The sequence below is a fragment of the Quercus lobata genome, chromosome 11, assembly GCF_001633185.2.
Source record: "Quercus lobata isolate SW786 chromosome 11, ValleyOak3.0 Primary Assembly, whole genome shotgun sequence".
Lineage (NCBI taxonomy): Eukaryota > Viridiplantae > Streptophyta > Magnoliopsida > Fagales > Fagaceae > Quercus > Quercus lobata.
The window spans coordinates 3,014,531-3,021,376 of NC_044914.1; the positions used below are offsets into that span (position 1 = coordinate 3,014,531).

The window sequence follows — 6,846 nt, forward strand, 5'->3', positions numbered from 1 at the left end:
GTCCCAACAACTGCTCAAACTAAGCCTCAAGGAGGTGAGGTGGTTGCAACTGTAGAGGGTAAGACAATTGGGAAGAGCAAAGTAGACATCAGTGTGAAAGTAACTTTTGCTTATCATCGATCTGGCTTCCGATTCTCCATTGTTTGTTCCTTTCGCTAATTGCTTTTCTTTGTACATATTGGCACCCAAATTGTGTATTCCAAGTATGCTGGGACTGAGTTGGAGTTCAATGGTTCAAAGCATCTTATTCTGAAGGATGATGATAGAGTTGGTATTCTTGAAACAGATGATGCCAAGGAACTTAAGCCCCTGAATGATAGAGTTTTAATCAAGGTTTGTGATATTTTTAAAGTTCATTACCCTTGCATGTATTTTCATGAAATGTGTATTGTGGAGTATAGCCAAGGATAAATAATAATGTTAATGTAAAGGTCTCATCCTGGGGTTGTAGTTAGTGAACTGTTTTTGGTTTACTGCGTAATAATTATGTTGCTGTGCATGATATATCATGTTTGATCTTGCATTATGCTTTATTTATGTCTTGGTTTATGATGTGAGCCACTGAGAACCTGAAGTCATATTTGGTGTGCGTTTGGGTTGCACTTAAAAATTAAAATTATTTCATTATTCAGCTTATTTTTGCTACTATTCCGAGACCCCACTGCACTTTTTGGCATTATTTATGGGTTCACTATACTATTTCAACTAACTTTTACCTTTATCTACAGTACTTTTAGCAATAATTTTTCAATTTCAACAAAATAAGCAGTATCCAAACACACACTTAGAGTGCGTTTAAGAGTTTTTTTTTTTTTTTTTTTTTTTCAGCGAATGAACAGTAAAAGTACTGTTTATACACTGTGCGGGAGACAAATTTTACTGTATAGAGACAAATTTTACTGTTCATACACTGTTTGTACACTGTTTATAGACTGTTCATGGGACCCACAATCACTTTATTCAGAAAAAAATATTAAAAATGGATCCCACGGTACTATTTACACATTTAAAAATTATTTTGCTACAGTATTTTTCAGTTTTCAGTTTCAGTTTTCAGTTTTCAGCTGTATCCAAACGGACCCTTAGTAGTATACCTTGTACATTTGAACTCAAGTGCAGGTTGCTGAGGCTGAGGAAAAGACTGCTGGGGGTTTGTTGCTGACAAACGTGACCAAGGAGAAACCTTCCATTGGGACGGTGAGGACCAGAGCATCTTCAGCTTTATGCTCTCCCAAGCATTAGCTGAATACTTGTTTTAGGATTGTAAGATGGGGTTTTGGTGTTTGGGCAGAATAATGTTTGATGTTTATTATGCATTGGATGTGACAGGTGATTGCGGTTGGGCCTGGTCTTCTAGATGAAGAAGGCAACAGGAAACCATTATCCCTCGCTCCAGGGAGCATAGTCATGTACTCCAATTATGCCGGGAATGAATTTAAGGACAAAGACAGGGAATGAATTTAAGGGCAAAGACGGTTACGATTACATTGCTTTGAGGGTTTCATATGTTATGGCTATTCTATCTTAGTTGTCAATTAAATGCTCTTAGTATGTACCTCCAAAATTTTATGCGGAAGTGCCTCAAGACATATGGATTTTGAATATAGTTGCACTTTAGTCTTTGGAGTATGCTAATTGCAGCTTTGTGTCAGATTCTAGTCTTTTCAGTTCTCTGCATAGTTAATAATTAATACTAGTTCATTGAAACATCCCAAGTTCATTTGATAATGAATGGGGTGCATTCCGTATTGTATTAAAATCTTCATTTTAAATGGATCCATTTCGTTATTTAGATTAAATATTACCAATCCAACAAGATGGAGAGTTAGAGAAAAAAAAAATTCTTTCAACATTGTCAAATTTGGTGAAGCCAATCACTGCAAATGCCTTTGCAAGGCTTAGTTCCTCTAGTATTAGTAACTGTTTTTTTTTTTTTTTTTTAATAACCCACAGCCTATGGTGGAGGATTTTATAGCCTGCGATTCTGACTGCAAATCTTGTAATAGACTTTTAACTATTTGTAGTTTCTATGCATATCAGTATTTCTTCTCCAAAAAAAAAAAAGGTTTTCGAAGTAACTTCTGTTTAGAGAGTCAAAGGCTTTCAGCCCAATTGCAACAATAATTTTTGTTATAATAAAATTAAAAATTAAGTGGGTGCTTGGCATGTCATACTCATAACCAGTTTTATTTATTTTTAGTTTGGTAAAATATTTTGTCAGAGGAAACTTGTTCAAAATTGGACATGATATATTTCCATAAAAATTAGTCATTCCCAACCAAACTTTATTTTAATGTAGGTAAAAAGATAAATTGGATATGATGAGTTCAATGATTTGTCAAACACAATGAAATGATTGTTTATTTTGGGAACTTTGAGATGGAGGACAAGACTAGCCACTCTAATACTTATAAGAGTGAGACTTAGGTACAATATTTAGGTGCTTTTCATTATGTTCTTCTCTTAAAATTCTGCCATGTGACTTTTTTTATTTTTATGGATTGAAGTGTATTTTTTAAGTTAAGTAGCCACGTGACAGAATCTTAAGAAGTAAATTTAAAAAACAGCACCTAAATTACTGTACATAAGTTTTGTCCTACCTATAAATATAATGGTAAATTCAAGTTCACCTAAGCTGCCAGCACATATTCTATTCCTTTTCCCCTTGTTCCCATCACTTTGCTTTTTATTATTGGGTCATGTTAATAAATGACATTAGAGCAATTGTTAATAAACTATAATAGAAAAGTTTTAACACCATTTTTATAAGAAATATAAAAAACTATCAATAACATTTATTATTTTATCATTCTCCCCATAAAATATTTCTAAAAATGGTTTCTAAACTAATGCCCTTAGCGCATTGATTTATTTTATCATTCTTCTCATAAAATATTTCTAAAAATGGTTTGTAAATGTAGCATTGGTTAGCATTTTCTTTATTACATTATTATACTGGAAGCGGAGGAGAGGGAGGGTTTTGTTACTTTATTGACTTTTGAGTTTTGTCATGTGGTGCAGGATTGCCGGTTGCAAAAGGATGAAAATGGTCCCATTCAAGATAAAACTCTTTTCTACTTGCCAATTATTGTCTCTCTTTAAAAAAAAATGCATTGGCATATCCTTTATTCTGTACTATAAACTTTAAAGGAAGTGATTATCGTTTTGTTAGAGGCATAAACTTTATCTACTTGCTTTAGTTCTGCTTGAATTAAATTGTATTTCTCCAGCTAGTCAGGAATAAAGAAAAAAATGGAATGGCAGGGAAGATTATCAAAATGATTTCCTTGCTTCCATGCTTTCAGGCAAAAAATACAGACCCTTTTGTCCAACACCAGAGCAATTTTTCTGCTTCCCATATCTTTAAACTATATCACTATGAAACACCTCAGAGAGCAATACTGTGTTGTTGAAAGAAAACCATAATTGCATTTTGATTTTCTTCCTTGTTGATGAAACTGCTTGCAACAATCATCAGTTTAGAAAGGGGGCATGCACTGGTTACAAAACTTAGAAATGGCACCAAAATGTGCATCATTTCATATCTGCTCGAGTGTCATACTCATACAACAACTATTACTTCACATTCTGTTGCATATTTGTCTCTATCTTAGCAAATACAAATAGCCATGAAATTAAATGTCAAATTAATAGGTTAAGGACTATATCATACACCATCATATGATTAAATGATGCAGCAGAATTATCCTCATATGGTCTCCATGCATTATTACTGCCAGTCCCGCTACAAGCTTGGTCGGGCACTGGAACAAAAACATTATTAGAGAATCAAAAAAATTGAGCTTTCTGTTTTGCCATTTAATTTCTCTAATCTTACAACATAATGAACAAATATTTGTTTGGAATTCATCAAAACAAAAGATAAATCAACCCAGTTAAGGAACCCACTCACAACAATGAAGATAAATAATATGTCACAAATTGTTACAGTATAAAAGCTCAAAATCAAGACCCACTTTCAATTAAAAATGAAATAAACCCAATTACAGGAAAGAAATTTGTGTCTCAAATTTTTGCAAGCAACAAATCCCAACAAAGAAAATCCCATTAAAATCAATATAACCCACTTTTAATTTATTATTTCTTTAGCTTTTCATTCAAATATTATTTCTTCCACAGCTCACTTTATCTGTCTCTCCCTCTCTCATATGAAGATTTTGAAGAACAACTAGCAAACCCACAACCCACAGCCACCTCCACTGCCCACCCGCCCCCATTACCACAACCCAAATCTAAAGAAGGCCACTCAATACGATAAGTGCATTGCATTAGAAAAAGAGAATACCTCTTTTTTTTTTTTTTCTTAATTTTCCAACAGGTTGCAGGCCCTTAAAGAAGGCCACTCATTTGATGAACTTAGTTTCTTCCCTTCATCCCTACAAGATGAAGCATACAAATAACCGACAAAATGTAATGTTACTATTAGTTGCAAATGAGATAAACTCTTCCTAATGCAATTATTGGGCTAGATCAAAGGGCAAAATAAAATAATAAACCTCATTAAACATATAGCAGGCAAGAAACTTACACTAACACACTTTCAAGAAGGGGTATCCAGTCATCCACGGAATACTTATGGACTAATGGAAACTCTCAACCCGTGTTTGTAAACATCATCATCCTCTTCTTCTTCCTTGTCCACCTTAAGCACACACAATATATATAATGAGCATAAAGTAATCTCCTACTCTTCTTCATCCTCTTTGATTGCAAGATAAGGCAGAAATTCCCATCAGGCAGATTGAGAAGACCTAGACGAGTCCAATACTTCATGCCTCCCAAAAATACCATCAATGTGCAGGCTTTCTTCATAACATTTTTTATTAACTAAATCAAATGCATTAATACGGCAAATAAAGTTATCCTCTTCCCGATTAAAAGCCCAATATAGGGTGCTACCAGTAGTAACAAACCTTCCGAAATCAAAGTACTCCGTTTCAATCGATCCTACTGGTCTTGCAACCCTATAATGAAAACCCATCTTACAATCAGCCAGAATTTTTGTCCAAAAACATGTTGCAACATCATAACCATAGATTTGAGCAATCTTACCATCACTTGAAATTGTAGCAACAAGAATCTTTTGATTATCCTCTAAAGATGCAGTAAACACAAGATTCAACTTAATTCCCTTGACAAATCCTAGATTTAGGATTAGGTCGAATCTTGTGTTTACTGCATCTTTAGAGGATAATCAAAAGATTTTTGTTGCTACAATTTCAAGTGATGGTGAGATTGCTCAAATCTATGGTTATGATGTTGCAACATGTCTTTGGACAAAACTTCTGGCTGATTGTAAGAGGGTTTTCATTATAGGGTTGCAAGATCAGTAAGATTGATTGAAACGGAGTACTTTGATTTCGGAAGTTTTGTTACTGCTGGTAGCATCCTATATTGGGCTGATTAGAAGGAGGATGACTTTATTTGCCGTATTAATGCATTTGATTTAGTCAATTAAAAATGCTATGAAGAAAGCCTGCACATTGATAGTTTTTTGATTGATAGTTTTTTGAGGGCATGAAGTATTGGACTCTGTACATCCGGGTCTTCTCAATCTGCCTGATGGGAATTTCTGCGTCAAAGAATATGAAGAGGATGAAGAAGAGTAGGAGATTACTTTATGCCCGTTATATATATATTGTTCGTTATATAAATTGTGTAGTGCTTAAGGAGTATTTTTTGGGAGGCATGAAGTATTGGACTCTGTACGTCCGAGTCTTCTCAATCTGTCTGATGGGAATTTCTGCATCAAAGAATATGAAGAGGATGAAGAAGAGTAGGAGATTACTTTATGCTCGTTATATATATATATATATATATATTGTTCGTTATATATATATATATATTGTGTAGTCCATAAGTATTCCGTGGATGACTGGATATAAATTCGAAATTCATAAGGAATTTTTAAATTCTGATTCTTTGAGATTGTGTATTTGAAATCAGTCTTTGAAAAAGGCACTAAAATTTCAAATACACAATCTCAAAGAATCAGAATTTAAAGGCTCACAGATCAATGCCTACAGAGAAACTATACACTAAACTAACCATCCCTAATTTTCAATACCCATCAGAGAATAAACAATTTAAAACTTAACCAAAGACATAAAACATTATACCCCACAACAACAACAACAACAACAACACAACCATGAAGCCTGATCTTTCAACTATGAAAACAAAACAATTATTTCGTTAGAAGCTGATAAGAACAATGATTGAATACCTGTTGCCTCCAAATCGGTCTCTCTATCAAAATCGGTCTCAATCTCAAACTCGGCTTCAATCTCGGTCTCTCTCTCAAACTCGGTCTCCTCTGCCGACCCAAACCTATCCTTTTTCCCCCAATTTTCTCAGTTAGGGCTAGTGAGTTATCCAATTTTCTCAGCTGGGGCTAGTTATGAGTTATCGTGTTTTGGTTTTGTTTTCTCAGGCTAGGGTGGGGGGTCGTGTCTCTAACCTCTATATATATATATATATATAGGGGGTGAAAATGGTTTGAGAAGGGTTTTGATGTCTTTTCATTCTTTGTGGTGTTATAAAGAATTCATTGTGTCATTGGGTTGGTACCACTCTTTGCCAGAGTTTTTTATTTTTTATTAATTGTTGTTCCAATCCAACCAACGCAAGTACCATCTATGAATCTTTAACCCAAAAAAAAAAAAAAGTGTACCATCTATGAATCGTGATGTGACATTGTGAACTATTCTTCTCTCTTTTTTGGTGTGTTTGGATAGAACTTATTTTGCTAAAATTGAAAATTAAAAACTGAAAACACTGTAGGAAAATAATTTTTAAATGTGTGAATAGTACCGTGGGACCCAT

At 34.1% G+C, this 6,846-nt stretch overlaps 1 long non-coding RNA gene across 2 annotated transcripts; it reads right to left on the reverse strand.

Moving 5' to 3' along the window:
- Positions 1-3,406: 3,406 nt before the first annotated feature.
- Positions 3,407-6,471, reverse strand: LOC115967502. 2 transcript variants are annotated; one of them, XR_004086466.1, is made up of 4 exons: positions 6,248-6,471; positions 4,550-5,764; positions 4,307-4,397; positions 3,407-3,764 (listed from the first exon to the last, which is right to left on the reverse strand). It is a non-coding gene; the product is annotated as an uncharacterized LOC115967502 (long non-coding RNA). The 2 variants fall into 2 exon arrangements; XR_004086465.1 differs by lacking the exon at positions 4,550-5,764.
- Positions 6,472-6,846: the final 375 nt, after the last annotated feature.